The following is a 21,331-nucleotide window of genomic DNA, read 5'->3' on the forward strand; positions in this document are numbered from 1 at the left end:
GATTACAAACGCCAAAGCGGGAGGCGGGAGAGGCACGGAGGGCAGGCAGTGCCCCTGGGTTAATACGCTGTAATTATTTATCATTTTGTAAAGACTCTCATGGAAGAGAACTTTTTTTAAATCGTTGTTTAATCTTGCCAAGGGCAAGAATCAGCGGCCTCGACGGAGGAGCGGCTGCGCGGGCCCGCACACCTGGAGGGAACCTTGGGCATCTTTCTGGGCTGCGCGGCCCTGCTCTGTGAAATGGGCACATCTCTGGGCCGCCTCCCAGCGGCGCCCGTGAGGACGGGAGAGGCCAGGTAGCCCGCGCGGGGAAGGGCGCCCCGGCGGCGAGCTGGGCGCGGACGCGCAGGGCCCGGGCCCCCGCCTCCCCGCCGCAGGGGCCACCTCAGCCGCCCGGGCCGGGCTCTCGGGGCCGGCAGCCGGGCCGGGGCGGGGCCGGGCTGGGGGCGCGAGCTGGGTGCGGGCGGCGCGAGGCTCCCGCCCCCGCCCCGCGTGGCCGCAGCCCCCGCCCCGCGCCCGCCCCCGGCCCGGGGCTGCCACGGGCAGGCGGGGCGCGGCCGCACTCCCCAGCGCGAGCCCGAGCCCGACCCGAGCCGGAGCCGCCGCCCGGGGCGCTCGGGGCGGCCGCGGGGACTCCGGGCGCCGACGCCGCCGCGGCAGGTCAGAGTCGGGGCGCTGGGGCGGGAGCCGCGGGCGGCGGGGCGAAGCGCGCGCCGAGGGGACCGCGACGGACGGGGCGTCCGGTGCCGACAGGTCCCGGGGCGGGGGGTGGGGGGGAACCCGGGCCGAGGGGCGCGCCCTGAGCCCACGTCCGGGTCCAGAGCCCGGGGCGCACGGGCGGCGAGAGGAACGGAGACGGAAACCGGGGGCCCGCGCTCCGGCTCGGGCAGACGCGGCCGTGCGCGCCGGGCTGGCGGGAGCAGGCCCCTTCCCGGGAGCGCCCGGGTGCGGCCACGCGCGCGCGCGCGGGGCTCCGGGGCCCCGGAGAAGGTGCGGCGCGCCGGGGAGCCGCTCGACGGCAGCTTGGGCGCAGGGAGTCCCCGGGTACCGAGACGCGCGCAGCCCCGCGGGGGTCCGGCCGGGCGGCCCCGAGTTCCTCCTGCCCCAGATCCCGCTGGACAGGCTGGGGCGCCGCAGGTCCGGCGGCGCTCTTCCCCGGGGCCGCGGTGACGGTCAAGGGAGGAGCGCGCGAGGGTCACCTGAGCCCTGCGCGCGGGAGCGGGATGCTCGCCCGGGCCGAGGGGAGGGCGGGCGCGTGGGCTGGCCTCCCCGGGGCTGCGGAGCCGGGCAAGGCGCGCCCCTGCCCCCGCCCGCGGGCGTTCAGGAGACGCCGCCCCGGTAGCCGCGGGGCTCCGAGCGCGCCGCGCGCGAGGGCGGCTCCTGTCGTCCACGCGAAGCGGGCGGAGGTGGCGGCGCGGGCACAGCTCGCGGGTCCCGCCGCGTCGGGCGTGGGAGGGGGGCGTGTGGTCGCGGTCCTCGCTGCCTCGGTATTTTGGGAGGAGCCAAGAGTAAGGAGGCAGAAACTGGGAGTCAACCTGTCCGCTGCTTTTATATAAGGTCAGTTGTTAGGGCGAGAAGGGTCCTTTGCCTCTGCTGGCCATCCGTGCGTTTCCACCTTGACTTGTCCACTTCCATTACTTAGGTGAGTCCACTCGCTGTAATTGGATTTTTTTTTTTTTGAAACGTGTTGGGGGATTCGTCCAAAATGTACAGGATTGGTGTGTATTGTCATCATTATTTTTTACTCTTATGCAGGGCTCTGGTTTTATAGAAAGAATCTAACTGAGGCCCTCTGTTGAAAAATAGTGTCAACAGTTACGGTAGGAGAAATAAAGTTTAGAGATAGTAGTCTGTTATGAAGATTCTCTTCTTTTCCTTTCAAGAATAGGGACAAAATGTAAAATTAAGTTGTATAAATTACTGTTTGAAAACAAAACCAGAGGCGATGATGGAACTGAGTTGTCTGAAGCCCACTGCAGGAGAAACTCTTGATTTGAAGTGTGTGTGTGTGTGTGTGTGTGTGTATATATATATATTTAAGTATATTTTAACCTCGACTGTCTTCCATTCGTGAAATAAATTTTTAACTGAACTTATTCCTTGGCTGACCTCAGGTGTCCTAGAGCAATCTTCCTGTCTTTAAGTTATCAATCGCTGTTTGAAAGCATGTCTGATTGATGGTGCCAGATGATTTAGAAATCCCTTCTGTTGTCATTAGGCATGTTTCTAGACATTAAAGGAGAAGGCAGCTTCTCCCTTAAAAGAAAGACCTTTCACTCTTACAAAGATTTTACAGAAGCACTCATCATGCCACCAGTTAGCATTTGGGGTGGGATTTCAAAAGAGTCTGCTCAGGTTTTAAAATAGGCTTTGTGTTGTATATTTTCACACAGATTCAGTGTGGAGTTGAATATGGGCTCCGTATCCCCGCAATATTCATTTTAATACGTGAAATTTTAAAACGAATATTGTGTTAGCCAAATAGTGGTTTGTTACAAAACAATCCATTTTTGTCTTACTGTGTAAGACATAATTTTTCTCCTTTATTTAAATGATATGATATTTGATTTTAAATTACTGACAATTGTATCTTAAGTGAAAAGGTCTTAGAATCAACTGGTGACCATCTCAATCTTTTGCAACCCTTTGGAAGTGGGGGAGAACACTGGTGATGCTTTTATTTTTAAATTAAAAATTTTCCAATTTAAATTTTCTTTTCTAGCTTTTACAATAACTACTATAAAAAGCCATGATAGTTATAACTGCTGTTGACATTGGTAAAGTATGAAGTTTTGGAGATTTCCAGGCTTGAAGATTTTGCGGGCTCAGTTTTCTCCTTTTAAATTTGAAGGAATATAATTTTTAAAAAATTAAAACGGGAATGTCCTTCACCCTCCTCTTCTTTATTAAACAGGTTACTTTGAAATAATACTATTTGTAATAATGTAATACACCATTTTCTTTGGAGGAACTAATTGCCTTGTTCATTGCTTTGTGTGTTTCAGAACTACTTTTAAAAAAAATATTTTACTATAAAAAAAACCCAACACAATAATACTTTAAAAACCCGAAGGACATTTAAAATTTATACAGGAGAAAAGGTGCGACTTTAGGAATATTATTAGAAGTGCATCCTTGATGATGACTGATTGCTTTTTATCAGTAAATTATATGAATAAAAGCAAATACTTATTTTCTTCTCTAGTTCTCTGAAAATAAGGATATTTGTCACTAACTTTAATTATCAAAATTATCCCTGTCAAAGCTGTGTGAAAGTGCTATTGTGAAAATATATAAAGTGTTAGTAATACTAGCATTTCATTTAGTTTTCAAATTATGAAATGATATTTAATAACAGGAGACATTAATGGAGTACGGGAAAATGTTAAAATCGTACTTTCTAAACATTTTATACATCTTGGCCCATACTTTCACTTCTCTCACAGGATCTGTATATGCCCAATGGATAGGATAGAAAGTTTTGATCGTTGTAATTAGTGGGTGTCTTTCTGCTGAATTCATGTCACTTGAACTTGGAAATATAATTTGTCATAAAGTGTGGCAGATGTTCTAGAAGATGTTTTTCGCTTCATAGGATGTCACTCAGTAAATATTAGTTGTAGATGAGTTTTTAAAAAATCACTCATCAAGAAAACTTAATTTCAGCCTCTAGTCTATAAGCCTCCCCCCCCCAACCTTTTAAAAGCAACTAATTTGAATTTCTATCTTTCTTTCTTTACTTTCCCTAGCAGCTCTCCACATTAGAGTAGTTTACTTCTTGAGGGGTTCCTTACTCTATCTTAAGGCCTAAAGCAAAGGGTAGTGATCTTAATTGCTTACAAAGGTCCTTTGAAACAGTTCTAACTTGACGGCACAAAAGTACAATAAGATCTGTGAACTAGCCGTCTTGTAAGAATATAATACTTAGTTTAATAGCATACCAAATCCAAATTTTCTATTGAAGAGTATTTGAAATCTTCCTAGAAGTTTCTTATTTATATTTGTATTTTCTTACAATACAGAGGTGGATTTGGGGGACGTATATAGTATGTGTTTTAAAGTTGTAATTTAATAAAAATGCCACATTTTAATTTTTATTTTCCAAAATTGCTTAAGAAGGGTTCTTGGAAGGAAATCAGATCAAATATGATTAGCCGTTTTGGGGGGAAACTTTTGTAGATGTTAAGACAGCTATTGCTGATAACAGTACACATCTAAATTATTTTATTTTAAAAAACAGGTTTAAGGATTCTTAATATTTTTCTTCAACAATAAACTCATGCCAGTATTATACTGAACATTTAGCTCAGTGTACGAATGTTTACCTTTTTTAACTGTTTTAATTATTTTAGCTTTCCTAATAGCTAGCTGGAATAAGTCACTTATTCTCTCTAATGCTCTATTTTCTCAGATGTGAAATGGGAAAATTATTGCAGTCATTATTTCGTGCTTCCTTTGTATGATTTTAAGACTTTATCAGGAAACCTGCATATCTTAAATGATATGACAACCTTGGCCCTGCATTTAATTGAGCTGCTATTTTAAAGAGAACCTTCATGGATATCTATGTCATATCTAGCTATTTTACAAATGTTAATAGTTCACTCTAGTAATAATTTTCAGATTATTGTTAAGAATGAACCAAAGATACTACTTGCCGTGTGGTGATCAACTTACAAAATGTTTCTGGGGATATTTCATTATTATTCTATTAAAAATTATGTTCTCTGTTCCCTGATGACTTTGGACAAAAATCAGCTTGATAACTCTTTTTATTCCGTTCTCATGCGTCCTTTGTAGACACAACGTAGAGCGTCTTGTGTCAATATTGTGAGTCCCAATGCGTCTGGAAGGTGTTTTTGTTTGATAAAATTTTATTCTTTTCAGATTTTTATGGGGTACCTGGTGAATATTTAATGTATCCTACCCGGCAGCAAGTTCACTTTATAATGGGGCCTGTTTTTCCTTTAAATCAGAAGACAGTTTAGTATTGCAGCCCAAAAGACAAAACAGTGACTTGTCATTAAAATTGGGTCTTACTAACAAGCCATCACCAAATAGTCTTTCAGTGCCTTGGAAAGTTAATAAGCCTCCTGGTAACGCACCAATTTACTAGTAGGGAGTAACTGGAAAAGTCTATAGTTAAGCATGGATCATCGCAATAATAAATTTTACATGCTCCTTATGACTTGTTCAACAATTTTATTGTGACACGTCTACTGTGCAAGAACGTAAGGGACTTGGACCGAGTGTGTCGTACCAGAGGCCTAGCACTTTGAGATCTAGTGGCACAGGATGAGAAGGGCTTCTCTGTAAATGTTAAAATTGGGGTTCTTCTCCCCGGTTCAGGCCCAAATTATACAGTGCATTGGTAAACCTCTCTGTTCACGGGGTGTGAAGCTCCAAAGCCCGTGTGGGGACATAACCAAGAAGACGGGGACCTGGAAGGCAGAGAAAGGCTTGTGAAGTGAGTGTCCCTTGTGCCTGCGGATTTCCTTTTGGGGACGGGGAGAGGCAGGGCATTACCTCCCGCTCTCTATAACACAGTTTGGACTGCCTCTGAGCCACTGCTGTGCCTTCATCTAGTCACAGGAACCAGGACATTTTCATCCTGGAAATCTTGTTGGACACAGCGCAATGGAGTTTCTTTTTCCTGCTGTAATTTCTCAGGTATAAAAGACAGACACAAAGTCATCAATGCATGTAACGTGACTCAATTAAACCTTTAGCAGCCAGGCTCGAAAATATATCATATAAAGGTTGGGCTCGATTTGATTCAGTATCTGTTTAGAAAATATTTTTATACCGCTTCTTGACTTCAGGAAATAATAAAGTCATTTCTAGTTTTAAATTATTCACTCTTTTTTTTTAAAAAAAAATACACTTTAATTTTTAGACTCATCTTGGAGGATGATGATGTCTGGCCTTCTGGGGAGAGTTCAGACTAGCATAAACCTGGGGCAAGAAGTCCTTCACAGTTTAGCACAGATAAGGAGATGACTGGTAAATGAGGAAATACCCCAAGTAGGAGGACAACAGATCTATGTATGCTCAACTCCCACGATCGGCAGCTTGCATAGTTAGGATGCATGGCCCTAAAATAATAATGCTGGTCTCGAAGAATTTACCCTGATCCCCAATGGCATCAGGGAGTTTTAGAAGAGCTTTACATTCAAAAGTTGCCGCCTCGCATTGCTGTTCCCTCTGGCTCTAGAAGGCACTTCTGGAAAGAATCTGGGACAGTGAATGGAAAGAGGATACTCTGTTGTCCTTTATGCTTAAGAAATAAATTCTCCTTTGTAGTGAGGGCAATGGGGAAATACTACGGAAGGGCTGCCTCCGTGCAATAAGGAGGTGTTAAAAGAACTCCATAACCTAACCTTGACCCCGACCCAGCAGATGTCTTTGGTCATTGGAAGCAGTGGAGTTCACCTTTAAAATTACAATATTCCTAGCAGGGTTAATTTATTAAATCACTATCAACAAAAATTTGAGAGGGTGATTCCTAGTTTCCTTTCTACCTGAGTACAAGGCCTTTAAGGAATAGAAAACATCCATGAAGATCGACAGAGGGGCTCAAGAAAGTGAAGAATAAAATTAAGGTGATGTATTTCCCCATAAACCATCCCACGAAACAAATACGAAAACAACCATTTGGGAAAGTGGTGATAAGAAAGGATATATCCTCCCCCCAAACATACCTTTATTTCCTCTCTTAAAAATCAACACAAGTTGTACTTCTTCCTTGAACCATCTTTGCCCGTGGAGAAAATTACCTGGGAAGTGTTATCAGAGTTAGGGTTATGAGCTAATAGTTGGTTAATGTCGTCAAATAGCTGTATGTTGGCGCTTTGTGATGTGTCTTATTTATGTTAGACAAGTCATATAGTATCTCCATAAGTTAGCCCTGCCAGACTTTTAAAGTAGCTACCTAATTGAAATCAAAAGGACCATCTAGTCACATCAGAAAAATTAGGCCCAAGGGGTATACACAAAATGCTTAATTTTTTTGTCAGACCCACAGTTATGAGATTTCATACATGCTTTTTAAGAAAACTTTTTTTTCTTCTTCCGAAAGTAGTTGTGGCAAACCAGTGCCTCTCTTAGAAGTAGAAGCTTGCTAGCCTCGTCAAAAGCTAATTCATTAAGTCTGTCGATCAGCTAATAGGTGGTGGTTAACAGTTGGGTACAGTCCACCCCGTACTTTATAACTAAGCGCACTGCTTACTTGACAGTCACTGTTTTACACAACCTGGCTAACACCTATGAATTTGAAGCAGAGACTCCCACAGTCTTAGCTTACTAAAAGTTGTTCTTTTCTGTCAGTTAACAATTACCTGTGTAAACACGTTTTTGATTGTACATGGAAAAGTACATATATAAAGCCTCTCTCTCGTTTTATAGAGTGGATAGGTGTGTGAAAGAGGAAAAAAAAAAGACATGAATGGTGTGTATATAAATGACGTAGGTACTAGTCAATAAATTCTTTGCATAAGTCAATATAGTACAGAAGAGTGAAGAAAATACCCAGGTAGTTGTCAGTACAAGATTACGATATGTTTTCCTAAAGCATTTGGAACTAATTAAAATCACCCTGGTTTTATTTAAAGGCAAGATGACACAGTTTTAAACTTTGTTTTTAACAAAGTTCAAGTGTGTTGACTTTTACTATGAGAGTAGTACAATAGCTACACAGATTCAGATGATCTGTTTTTTGAAGGCTGGTACTGACTAGGTTTTATTCATCTTTGTATCTCTAACATATAGCACAGTGCTTAGAAGGCATTCAGTGAATGTCTAAAAAAATGAATAGAGAACTAGTCTAAGGCAGTGGTTCTTAAAGTGCGATCCTCTGAGCTGCACTTGGTTGGAAATGCAAATTCTCAGGCCCCACTCTGATTTCTGAATCAAATTCTGGGAGCAGGGCCCAGCTCTCTGTGTTTCAGCAAGCTCTCTGGGTGATTCTGATGTGCATTGTTGAAGCACCTCTGGTCCAAGATGATTTCTCAGCGCCTTCCTGTAGCTGGAGCTCATCTGCCAATGCACTTAGTTTGGATTATTTTTAGTGGCCCTTACCCTTGTCTATATTTAAGGTCTTTGCCCTATTTTGCCCGTTTATAGTATCTCTTGGGATCATCCTCTAAAATTATCCCCATTGCTTGGTGTTTTATCACTTAGAGCCGCTCAGTGGTGGTGTCGGTAAGCTTGCAAGAGAGCGGGTTGGCCCCCTGTTCACTCCAAGCCCAGCAGGTTCCTCTGATCTTAGGTGGATAGGAATCCTAAGTCTCCAAGTTCAAATACGACAACTCCAAAGACTGAATTTTATGAGATCACAGAGGATGATCTGGTTCTAGAGAACTGGTTCATGTTAAAGAAACTTAGACGATATGGTTTTGTAAACTTCAATTCCAGTTTAATGATAATGGAGAACATGCCCTTTCTAGTGATTGTTGGTGAGAGTCCCTTTTTATTTGAGATTCTCTGATTCAGGGTTTGAAAAAAATTGTCCTCTTCTGTAATTCTTGTGTAGAAAGAAATCAGACAATATATTGCACAACTCTGATGCTATCTATCATCCCACTTTGGAACTTTTTTCCAAAGCAGCAGTGAGGGTGGGGAGGGTGTAGGAAAAGCCATATACCAAAAACTTGCATAAAAGCATTGTTAGAAAAACCCATGTTTGGAAGTAAGTTAAATATCCAACAACAGGGGAATAGTCAGTAAATGGCAGTGTAATCCCTAGTGGAATATTATACAGTCTTTATCAATGGCACTTTAGAAAACTACTAACAACTGAACAATATCAAGTAAAAAAGGTAAAATATGAAAATGCATGTGCACTATTGATTGCCACCATATAAAAACATGTATATGAAATGTCTGGAAGAGAATATACAAAAATGATAATAGTTATATTAAAGGAGTGAGATTATGGAAGGCTTTTGTTTGTTTTTATATTTTTCCTTCTTTTCCATAGATTAGCCAGTAATATAATATTACTTTGATGATTGAAAGCATAGATTTATGGTGTTTTTACTTTTTGGTGGGTCTGTGACCGTAATCAGTAAAAGCAAAGAGTAATTTAAACATTGAGACTGTTCTAGCTAATTTATTTCTTTTAATGTCATGGAAAACAGTGAAGTAGTCTGTTAATTCTATTTTGTTGTATCTAAATTTTATTTTATACTTAGCTCTGTTTCATACATTGGACTCTCCTGTCCTCTTTGCTTCATTTATCTCTATTTAGGAGAAATTAAAAAAAATTTAAAAACCTACAAAACCTCCTCTTTTGACTGTAGCCTCTGAATATTCTCAAACATGCAAGGTTTGATTTGGCTGATTCCCTTGGACCTGTGACCTCTTTGCTCTATGACATAGACTGGCAAACAGAGCTTTAATAAACAGTAAATAAGCCAGAGTTATTTACTTTTAAAGCCACCTTCTTTCAATTTTTATCTAAAAAATGTATATTTTATTATTTTTTTTTCTAAAATCTAATTTCATGATAGAGTTATTATTTGGTATTCTAACTCTTGACAAAATGCTGAATTTGTATTTATAAGTAACAGCTGATGCAGAAGCCTATAAAGGTAAACATCTATTACAAGTGGCCATTATGAGACCTGGATATAACTTGTGCTAGTACTTTTTAAAATAACAAGAGGTTTAAAATAGCAAGTGATTAGCAGTTTCCAAAAATCTTCTGTGTGAATATTGTAAAAGATCTATTTATCTACACAAATACAGACACACACAGAAATAGCCTTGGAATTGATTTTTCTTCTTTTCTGTTGCATTGTTATAGAAATCCCAGAGGGGAAAATTAAGTGATTTTGCCTTTGACCCAGATTATAGGTTATATTTTTCATGGCATTTTCTTTGGGACTTTCTTTCAGAAGACTTGTTTATTAGCCCAATGTCTTAGAATAACTTTTATCTTAAATGAAAAAAAGTTTTAAAGTGTTTTAGAAGTTTTCTATCAGTGGTACTAAACGTTCCTCTCTTCTTTCTGCCTCCTCAGTTTCTGAGTGATTTAATCCTTAATAGAGGCCAAAGCAGACTTCAGCTACCAAAATTCACTTTTTGGATCTTAGAATTGGTTTGTGGGCATTCTTCAGTTAAAGCAAATTTGATAGAATGATCCCTCAAAGAACAAATCTAAGAACAAATTTAACAGTGATCTATTGAGCTTCTACTTTTGTGGCAAGTACTGTAATAGATAATGGGGATAAAGCAATGAACGTGAGAGACAAATTCCTTCCCTCCTGGAGCTGATGATTGTCATTATCTAGATTTAACAAGAAAATTTTTCAGTGGGAGAGATGGTGATTAAGAGGAGGTAGTGGGAAGCGGACTTGGCCCAGTGGTTAGGGCGTCCGTCTACCACATGGGAGGTCCGCGGTTCAAACCCCGGGCCTCCTTGACCCGTGTGGAGCTGGCCATGCGCAGTGCTGATGCGCGCAAGGAGTGCCATGCCACGCAGGGGTGTCCCTGCGTAGGGGAGCCCCACGCGCAAGGAGTGTACCCTGTAAGGAGAGCCGCGCAGCGCGAAAGAAAGTGCAGCCTGCCCAGGAATGGTGCCGCGCACAAGGAGAGCTGACACAACAAGATGCCACAACAAAAAGAAACACAGATTCTCGTGCTGCTGATAACAACAGAAGCGGACAAAGAAGAACACACAGCAAAATAGACGCAGAGAACAGACAGCTGGGGCGAGGGAGAGGGAAGGGGAGAGAAATAAATAAATCTTTTAAAAAAACAAAAGGAGGTAGTGGCATTGACTTGGCCTCTTCGAAATGCTGTCTGTGAGGTATGAAATGGGAAGAACAGGACTGTCTTTGAGTATTTGTAGATTTCTTACTATCTCATTTTAGACTCTATTATATAGATAATGTATGTTATGCATAATGTGTTTATTAGATTATTTATATTCTGGTAACAGAATTGTCAACAAAGAATGTAGGAACGCACCCTTTGCTAAGAAGGTGTTACTAGTCTGGAAAATCCAAATGATAAGCAGTGATTACTCACTTTGAGGAGGGATTGTTTATTTGACAAATGTTCTCACATTGGATATAGTTAAATGGTTTACTTTTTATTTCCTCACTTTGTTTGCGAAACATTATTTTCACCTAGCAAAATGTGAAACAAAATTCACTGGTAATCTCCCAATTAAAATTTTTTTGAAACTTAGTTTTCCTGGGAAATAAAGTTATTTTCTCTTTAAAAGAGCCTATTAGTTTGGAGGTGATAGTAGCACAACTTCATTAATGTGGTTAATATCACTGAATTGTATACTTTATGATGATTAAAATAGCAAATTTTATGTTGTAGTTATGTTACCTCAATAAAAATTTTGAAGGCTTATTAGCACTTTTAAACATTTAGAATATAATTTTTTTAGAATATAATTTTTAATACAAGGAGACCCAAATACTATTTGAAATACCTTCCTTTGCTCAAATTATTTTTATAGCTGCTTCCAATTTCTGTATTCACAATCAAATTGCCATTTTGATTTTGATATTAAAATGACAGAAAATATCTTAGTGAGTTCTTAGAAATAAAGGTGAATAATGTAAAATTTGTGAGGGGAGAATGATGGGAAAAATACATTTTGACGGAGTTTAAATGAAGAGAAATAGAATTATTGTTTCATATAAAGGATGGCATGTATTTTTAGAGTACAGCTCCGTGCGATTATAACCAAACCTTTCAAATTCTACAAATTTCATCACAGTTCATTTAGTTAACTCTGTAAACTCCACAAACATCTATTGGATGAGTATCACTTATCAGCACTACATCTAAAGGAAACAAAACCTAAAATCCTGGTCTTGTAGATGGTGGACCTTTTGCCTTAAGTCCTGAGACATATTGCTTGACCAGCATCTAGGACAGGCAAATAATCTCACAGCTCAATTAAAGTTAGTTGAAAAACTAAATAAATGACTGGACATATAGCATTTTGTCATGTTTGTGTCTTGTTTTTAAAGATTGGTTTTTTTATTCCCGCCGCCCCTCCCCCCACCCCCACCCCCCACCCCCACCCCCACCCCCACCCCCGTTGTCTGCTCTCTGTGTCCTTTTGCAGTGTGTTCTGTGTCCGCTTGCACCCTCTGTGGCACGGGGAAACTGCATCTCTTTTTTTGTTGCTCCCTGTGTGTGCGGCACTATTCCTGGGCAGGCTGCATTTTTTTTCACACAGGGTGGCTCTCTTGCAGGGCACACTCCTTGCGCGTGGGGCACCCCCATGCAGGCGCCCCTGTGTGGCACAGCACTCCTTGCACGTGGCAGTCCTGCACATGGGCCAGTTTACCACACAGGTCAGGAGGCCCTGGGTCTCGAACCCTGGGCCCTCCCATGTGGTAGGCAGACGCTCTACCAGTTGAGCCACGTCCACTTCCCCCCTGGTTGTGTCTTTTGGCCATATGTACAATTCATATTTTGTCTATGCCTGCTGGATCTTTGATCCTGACAAAGCACAACATGTACATGCAGTTAATTTTTCTTCTTTCAATGCACATGAATTTTTTAAATGTCTACGTGATTGCTTGATTTTCTCTGTCATATAACATGTATGAAATATTTACCCTGGCCACCAACTTTTTTTTTTTTAAACAACAGAAATTAACTTTCTTACAGTCTGGCCACTGGCCTTTTTGTTTGTTTGTTTGTTTGTTTTTTAGGGGGTACCAGGGATTGATCCTGGGACCTTGTACGTGGGAAGCAGGTGCTCAGCAACTGAGGTATACCTGCTCCCCTGTCACCAGCTTTTGAATTGAGAAAAATGCAAGCTAATTTTCATCTTAGCCTAAGTAAAACATCATTGGAAGGCAAATCTCCTCTGAAATGTAAACGAATGCATTCCATATTCTATTATACACATTTAGCATCTGATTGATTGCTGTCATGCCTTATAATTTCTATGTGTAAGTTCTGTGTACCAAGAAAAATCATCCATTCCTAGAGAATAAGCATTGTGTATTGCAATTCTTATTCTTACATTTATGTCCTGCAGACCTTCCCAAGCCACTGCCTATATATAGCACAAGGAGCTGGGTGTGGTGGAAGTACTTTCTGTGTACTTTTAAACTTGATTTGATTTTGAGGACAAATTTGTGCTTTTTCAGTATCACTTGTATGGGATTCTGTGCTACTGTTCTCCACTTTCTTAGGGAATTCCCTAAATCACTCTTTAAAATGTTAATTTAAATCTTTTATAGAACATTTTTAGTGATGCATAATGATATGAAACTAATGCCAAAAGGGATTTCCATTTCATTATTCCAAAGCTGGTAAAATGGAATATGAAAGGAACAAAAATGTTAATTATAGACTTTGGCTTTCTATGCTGGATCTTTTAGTTGTTCTGGTCAGAAGAACAGGTTTTTAAGGGCCTAAGGGCCAGAGTTCTGCTTTACATTCTTGTTTGGAGGGTTTCAATAGCAACCGTAACCAATTCTGTTCAGTACTACCGCTGGAGAGACCTTTATTATGATGTACAATACAAAATATTATACAGATTTATTACTCATGAATAAAAACTGGTTTCCTTTCAAACTTAACATTTTTATTAAGTGTTAGATACATTGTCAAGTTTTAGCCTATGAATTGTAATGTATAAAATAATTAGATTGTTTAGCTACTTTATGTATGATCACAAGAATTATCATCATCCTTGTTTGTTAATCTGTTGCAAAATAGATATGTCTTCATGAGCAACTTTAAATCAAAATACCAGACAAAGAAACTGATTTACATATAAAATCACAGCCAATGGATTTTTTTTTTTTTAAATATGGCCTTGTGACATCTTTATACACCCACTCTTCTTGGTAGGCCTTCATCTGTGGATATAGCCAAACATAGGAGTGTGTTAGCAAAAGATCAATTCAGAGAACTTGCACCCTCTCTGCTCTTGGGCCTCCTGCCACTATCCTCCTACTCTCACAGCTGTTCACCTCCTCCTCGGGCAAAGAATTGCCCTACTAGGCCCAAACAGCAACAGGAAGAAGTAAAATAGTGAGAAAAGGTAGCATGTGATAGAAGGAAAGATAAGAACTGAGACAGCTTGCAGCTCTCCCTCAGTGATTATCCCAACATCAGTTTCTGCCCTGTATTTATTCGTGCATTGCCTGACATGAAGTAGGCTCTCGATGCATATTTGTTGAGGGAATGAATTGAACACGTGTTCTTGTAGGTTCTAGGCAGTAAGGTTTCCGAGGCTCCGAGGGTCCTATGACTCAGTGTTTCTAATCCATCTGATTCAAAAAGGGAGAAAGTTGGAAGAGGGGTGCAGGTGTAGCTCAGTGGTTGAGCACCTGTTTTGCATGTACAAGGTCCCAGGTTCACTTCCTGGTGCCTCCTAAATAAATAAATAAATACATTTAAAAAAGAAAGTTGGAAGACTTAACCAACAATTCGAAACAGTGTACAATCAAGGACTAAAATAAGGCAGAAAACAAGTGCCGTAAAAACTCAGAGAGGGGTGAGATCAGTGAGAAATGTGGTTGGAAATGCCTATTTTAGGTCGGATTTGAAAAGGGGCCTGGAATGCAGGAAATTCCAGGTCCTAAGAAGAAGAGTGAAATGATTTGATCAGACGTTCAATTTGGCCTTTGTGGGCAAGGAAAGCAGTTAGGAGGCTGTTGCAAAACCTGGACTTCACGTGGGGAAGGCTTGTACATGGAGCGAAGGGGAAGGGCAGGTGTGAGAGAGGCTGTAAGTCAGTGCGTGAGAATGCAGAGTGTTTAGTGGGGCTTGATGCTGGTGGCCGCACTGTGAGCTACTGGTTTGGCACAAGGCAAGTAGAGTTAAGAGAACCCCTGCGCTCCAGAACGAATTGGCTGGAGTTAGTGGGGCAGCCATCCCGTCACCGATTCCTTTTTCTGGAGCTCTCCTACGTGCCTCACCTTGACTAATACTGGGACTGTAGCAGTAAAGAAGGCAGGCAGATAAGCTCCCTTATAGAGCTGATCTATCTACGAGAGTCCTCCTCCTCATTACTAGTTCAAGGGAGGCATAGTTCAGCTCCTAATAACTACAGCTGCCCAACAATGAAAGGCAGCCTTGGATGAAAGCGAGTGCTTTGTCATTAGACCTATTCATGCAGAGACTCAATGGCTGTCCCATGCGAATTCTGATTTTGTTGGGAAAAACGAACTAGGTGCCTTAAAAGGTCCCTTCCGACTCTAAGGTGCTATGATTCCCTATTCTGTAATATTCATTTAGTAGAACGCCTTTCTTTCATAAATGACTGTATTAGAAGCCCAATATAGCCTAGGTTTCTGGCCATTTTCATCAATATTCATAATTACATTTGCCTCAATTTGAATGCCAATTGGATTTTAAACATATCTGTGCAGTTGGATTCCCAGTTCCTCTTTTTTTTTTTTAGATTTATTTATTTCTCTCCCCTTTCCCCCCCACCCCGGTTGTTTGTTCTCTGTGTCTATTTGCTATGTCTTCTTTGTCCTCTTCTGTTATTGTCAGTGGCACGGGAATCTGTGTTTCTTTTTGTTGCGTCATCTTGTTGCGTCAGCTCTCCGTGTGTGCGGCGCCATTCCTGGGCAGGCTGCACTTGCTTTCGCGCTGGGCGGCTCTCCTTACGGGGTGCACTCCTTGCACGTGGGGCTCCCTACGCGGGGACACCCCTGCATGGCAGGGCACTCCTTGCGCGCATCAGCACTGCCCATGGGCCAGCTCCACACGGGTCAAGGAGGCCCGGGGTTTGAACCGCGGACCTCCCATGTGGTAGATGGACGCCCTAACCACTGGGCCGACTCCGCTGCCCCCACACTTATCTTTTAAAGAAAGTGCTATTGTCTTATGCCTTCTGAGTCACCATTTATTTCCAGTTTTAATATTTGTAATAAGTTCCTCTTTCACGTGATATTTTTCACAAGGCATGCAAATTTCTGCAGAAATCCTTTACGTAAGTCACAGTTGAGCTGCTGATCCTTAAATCATCCGTTCATCTCCTGTGATGTAATGCTGTGGTTGAACCTGGCATGACTACCCATTTCGGGGATGTCTTTGGGTGCCAATTTGATGTGAGTGAAAGTTCAAGTATGTTATTATTCATGGCTATTTGACATAGTTATTTAAAAACATCAGCATGCTATTGTCAACATTTAGCGGTAATTAATTGCGCTTTGAAGATCTGAAGAACTTAAGACTCCTATAGGAGTGTTATCCTCACTAAATTTTCAGGAAGCTTCTAGAATGTTTTGAACTCAAATATGGGACATTATTTTTTAGGAGGATTATTTTAATGTCTGTGGTATCAGGGAAAGGGAAAGGTTAACTACAGAAGAGAAAGGTTAACTGCTGTGTTTATTCAGAATACTGTATCAAACCTCTTAGGCCAGACCCTTTTTAGAGTATTTGTCTTATTAGGTGGCTTCTGATTGTTCCAGTTCAAGTCTAGTAGAGTATTTTGTTAAAATAGCTCATTTCATTGTGTATTGTTAAAACAGTGTATACTTCTCACTAAAATATGTATAAATTTGTGACACATACTTCGAAAAGTGCCTGCTATATACTAGATAGTGTTTATTGAATGTTGTCAAATGAATGTGGGGTGATGCGCGGCAAAGAATTTCAAACTGAAATGTCTGAGCATGGGTCCAGAAGCAGGGAAAATGTGAATTTAGAGAAAAGCAAAGGCAGTTTACTTAAGATAGCGTTTATGTATAATTAACCAATGTGAAAGTTTTTTGACTAAGTACTTTTGATATTCCCTTTATTTCTACACTATATTTAAAATACCAGTGATGACTCTTTCTGGTGTTGATATCCAACGTGAGTCGCTGAGCGTGAATGTGAGAAATTTATTACCTCTGACTAATCAGGATTTCTGACCCTCTGTTGTCTTCCTTTCTATCCCCTTTCCTTCCGTTCTTGCTGCAGCCTTCCCCCTCCTTCCCTCAATTCTTACCCACTTCTAGTTCTTAATCTGCCTCCTCCCCACTCTTGTTTCCTGGCTGTTGTCTCTTTCTATCCTGGCTCTCTCTCTCTCTGATACCTCTCTTCTTTTCCCTTGCTGTTTCCTAATTCCTAACATCTTTCTCTTTGGGTTCCTAACTATACTATGGAAATGAAGTGTATTTTTATTTACCAATCAAATGAACAAAAGGGGAACTTTTGTTCTGAATTTAACACGAACAAAATGTTTATGTTGTTCTTTCTGAGAAAAAATTGGTTGTGCAGTTTGCTATTACTTAAGAATTCCAAAAAGAGATACCGATTATGTTTGTAAACTGGTTTGTTCCTCTGGGCAAGATATCCTTTGATTTAAATTTACATTTACTTGATTAAATCAAGATTAGGGCTTTGATTGGTCTTTAGGGCCTACAGGGTTGAGTCCCCACTCCGTTGGTGGGCTATATAAACCGACACTCAGCCAAGAAGACCCACAGAAGTAGATACAGAGACAGAGAGACAGCTCCATAGACATAGCGGAGGCTCTGGGAAGAGAAATGAGCCATTCACCTGATAGTTCACGTCTGGTCTTGTGAAGAGAAAAGAGCAGCTGAGCCCAGAAAGAAACGAAACTGGGGAAGAGAGATGAGCTATGCTAACCTAGAGCTGAGATAGGAAGAAGCTGGACCCATGGAGACATAAAAGGGAAGAGGAGGGCTGAACTCTTGCAGACATGGCCTGCCATCTTGTTTCAACATGGGCAATATAGTTTGGTAAGGAAGAAACCTTGAGTTGGACTCTTCAGGGCCTTGTGACTGTAAGGTTTTACTCCCAATAAATACCCTTTATAAAAGCCAACAAATTTCTGGTCCTTTGCATCAGCACCCCTTTGGCTGACTAATACATTGGTTAACACTTATAAATGGGTTTTGATTGATTTTTTAAAAAGCTGTTGAGTCATTGATTCTCAGATTGGGGCAGGAAGACCAATAGACCTTGGCTCACAAATCATAGCAAAGCACAGTAACTACTATGTTAAGGTAGCTCCTAATTGTCTTTAGCTGCCTTAATTACTGTCCTCTTTTTTCTTCTTAACAACAGCTATATGATCCTTCAGCATCTCATTCTTTATTACATATTCCTAGATGCAGGTACACGAGAGCTGGAATTTTTGTCTGTTTTGTTCCTTTGTATCCCCAGTTCCTAGAACACTGCTAGTAAATAGCAGATGGTCAACAAATAATTGTTGCTGTAATGTTTCAAATCTACAGTTTCCCCCTACTTCCTAATTCTAAGTAGCTATCACGACTTGACTTCTCAGAGTAATATTACTCTATTGGGATCTTAGTTTACAATTCATATATATATATATATTGTCTACTTCACAATTTAAAGCCTTAGAAGTGCCAAAATGGCATTTAACCATCCTTCCAGAGGACAGGTCTTTTAATTATCTCTAGCACCAAACCAAAGTTATTTAGCTATTGATAGTAATTGTTAATATTTATTGAGCACTTATCCTGTATCAGGCTCTATTTTAAGCACATTACATGCATGATCTCATTTTATTCTCCTAACAACTGTTTAAGGTATACACGATTACCTCTATTTTGCAGATGAAGAAACAGGCACAGACAGGTAATGTTAACCTGCCAGGTTATAAAACTAGGATTTGAACCCACACAGTCTGAATCCAGCCACCTCATCTTGCAATCTTTAACAAGAACCTAATTTTCTGATATTTAACTTCCCAGAGAACAAGACAACTACACCTTATTACCACCACCACTACCATTTAACCGTTAGATCTACACAAGTATAACCATTTTCAGGTGCAACCATGGATCAGATCTAAACTTTTAGTTGTTCTAGTTCACCGCAAGTCGGTGTGTCTTATAAGTAGTAAGCAAGTTGAGAGTACCTTGTTGCTCGTGACAAGATAGATTAGATCACCACATCTTTCATTTATATTAAGAAACTTCACCATCACCTGAAACTAACCACTGTTAGGAAATTATTTCTTTTTGGCTATCTTAAATTCTTCTTAATCTAAAAAAAGTCATTTTATTTTGTCATCATGGGATCTAGAGATCAATTGAATAGCAAGTTTTGTGTATAACACTGTAAAAATCTGGGGAAGGAATCTGTTGGCCCATCTTGAATCTGGCATCTAATGGAATGATTCAGCTGTGTGTGGGGGGCAGACCCATGTATTTCAGTTTGAAGTATAAAAAGTTATTCCTTGGCAGGCATTCATACACTTCTACCTTCTCCCATCCCACCAAAGAGAATTTTAATTTGACTGTTCATACACCCTTCCCCTACCCTCAGAAAAGTTGACCTTGCAAGGTCAGTTCCTAGATTTTCATGGTGAAGCATTGGAGAATACAGTAGAAAGGGACTGGAAGTGAAAAGCTGGAGGAGAGTTAAGTTGATATACATTTAAAAATTACTAGGAAGGAGTGGAAAGGGGGAGATTATGAATTGATGTGGGCTAGAAATGGAGAATATGGTAAAGTTTTGGTAAAGGAGAAACTTTGGAGGGTGTGGCATTCAAAAGAAAGTTGGAGTGATTGTTGTTAGAGATAAAGATTTGGGAGCTGGAAGTGGACCTGGCTCAACTGATAGAGCGTCTGTCTACTGTATAGAGGGTCCAGGGTTCGATCCCCAGGGCCTCCTGACCGGTGTGGTAAGCTGGGCCACGCGGAGTACTGCTACCGAACACAAGGAGTGCCATGCCACACAGGGGCGTCCCCGTGTGGCACACACAAGGAGTGTGCCCCGCAAGGAGAGCCACTGTGTGTGAAAAAAGTGCAGCTAGCCCAGTAGTGGCACCACACACGTGGAGAGCTGACACAGCAAGATGATGCAACAAAAAAGAGACACAGTTTTCCAATGCCGCAGGATAATGCAAGTGGATGCAGAAGAACACACAGCAAATGCACATGGCAGACAACAGGGGGGAAGGAAGAGGAATAAATAAAATAAATCTTAAAAAAAAAAATTTGGGAGCTAAGCAAGTAGATAAAGAAAAGGAATTTGAAGAGCACACAAAATCGAAAAGCACAGATTGAAGAGGTCCCACAGGAAAAGGGATTGACATAGCAGTCACATAGTAGGACAGGAATGAGGAGAAACTGGTCTCTGCAAGGCTAAGGAAGTTTCATTGATAGAGGATGGACAAAATACCAAATGCTGCAGAGGTCGAGATGATGCCGTGTACTGAAGCCAGCTCCTACCAACTTGTGAGTCCATTGTTGAATTTTCAGGATTTTTGTGAGCTGATTGTAAAGCACAGTCATTAATATAAAATTTAATGTCATAATTAAATAAATTCTATTAAAAACAAAGGTAATAAATAAACAAACTGTCCCACTTCCTACTTATTTTACACTTTTAAGGTTCTGTCTACCATCTGCATATGGTCAAATGACTGTAGACTGTGCGCTACTGAGCCATCTCTTCCCACCTCTCTGCTCAGTACATCATGTGGGAAGCTTGAAATCAGTCACAGTAGTTTTTACACTGCAGAAATTGGCGAACGCTTCTCCCACCTTCCTCCATGAGAGGAAGTTGTTAAACAGTTACCAGTACACAGTTGAATAAATAGAGTGAAAATCAAGAAGAGGCTAGTGAATTTTAGCTAGAAGGCGACTATTTGTAAGTTTTGCTTGCGTTCAACAAAAAGGTGGTTGATGAAAACCACAGTGAAGTGGGCTGAAGAATGAAAACACTGGGAAGTAAACAAGTAACCAAATAAGTTTAAGAGCTCTTGGGTTAAGCAGAGTTAAAGTAGGTTGTTATTGTTGACAGTGGTAGTTTTATTTTTTTTTATTGTAGGGCTCATAATCTTTATATTGCTAATGTACTTTATTAACTGAACAACATATGCAAACTTATTTTATGGTGCAACCTTTTCTGATGGGGAATCTTAAGGAACCAGTTGTCTGTAGAATACATTTTGGGAAATGTTGCTATAATATTAAAGATGATACTGATTGTAAGTTTCAGAAAATTATTCTTGTTATCAAAGAAGAATCTTTATTTCTTAGTTTTTTAAAGGAAATATTATCAAGAGTGGATGTTGAATTTTATTGAATATTTTTCTGGCATTTTTTGAGATAATCATCTGGCTCCTTTGAAATTTGGCCTTGTGCTGAAAAACATTATTTTAATAGATTCCCCAACATTAAATCTTTGCCCTTTTCAGATAAATCCAATTTGATTGTAGTGATTTATTCTTTTAGTATACTGTTGAAATGTTCAAATTTACACTTAATTATAATTTTCAATCAAAATTAATAAGTGGGACTGATTTTGTCGGGTTTTAATATCAATACTGTACTATTTTTGAAAAATTAATTTGCCCACTGCTTTTTTTCCACTACTCCTAAACAGCTTA

At 40.9% G+C, this 21,331-nt stretch overlaps 1 protein-coding gene across 4 annotated transcripts in view; it reads left to right on the forward strand.

Annotated features, from left to right (window-relative positions):
- Positions 1 to 280: 280 nt before the first annotated feature.
- The window catches only part of PPARG (peroxisome proliferator activated receptor gamma), a 135,563-nt gene continuing 114,512 nt past the window's right edge, over positions 281 to 21,331 (forward strand). The window contains exon 1 of one of the 4 annotated variants that reach the window (XM_071212228.1): positions 281 to 299. The gene's annotated coding sequence lies outside the window, so the exon portion shown is untranslated. Of the gene's footprint in view, positions 300 to 516; positions 664 to 1,394; positions 1,646 to 21,331 lie in introns of those variants that run through there. The other 3 variants (XM_058288757.2, XM_004456117.4, XM_004456116.5) reach the window with 3 other exon arrangements.

Source organism: Dasypus novemcinctus, chromosome 26 (assembly GCF_030445035.2).
Source record: "Dasypus novemcinctus isolate mDasNov1 chromosome 26, mDasNov1.1.hap2, whole genome shotgun sequence".
Classification (NCBI taxonomy): Eukaryota; Metazoa; Chordata; class Mammalia; order Cingulata; family Dasypodidae; genus Dasypus; species Dasypus novemcinctus.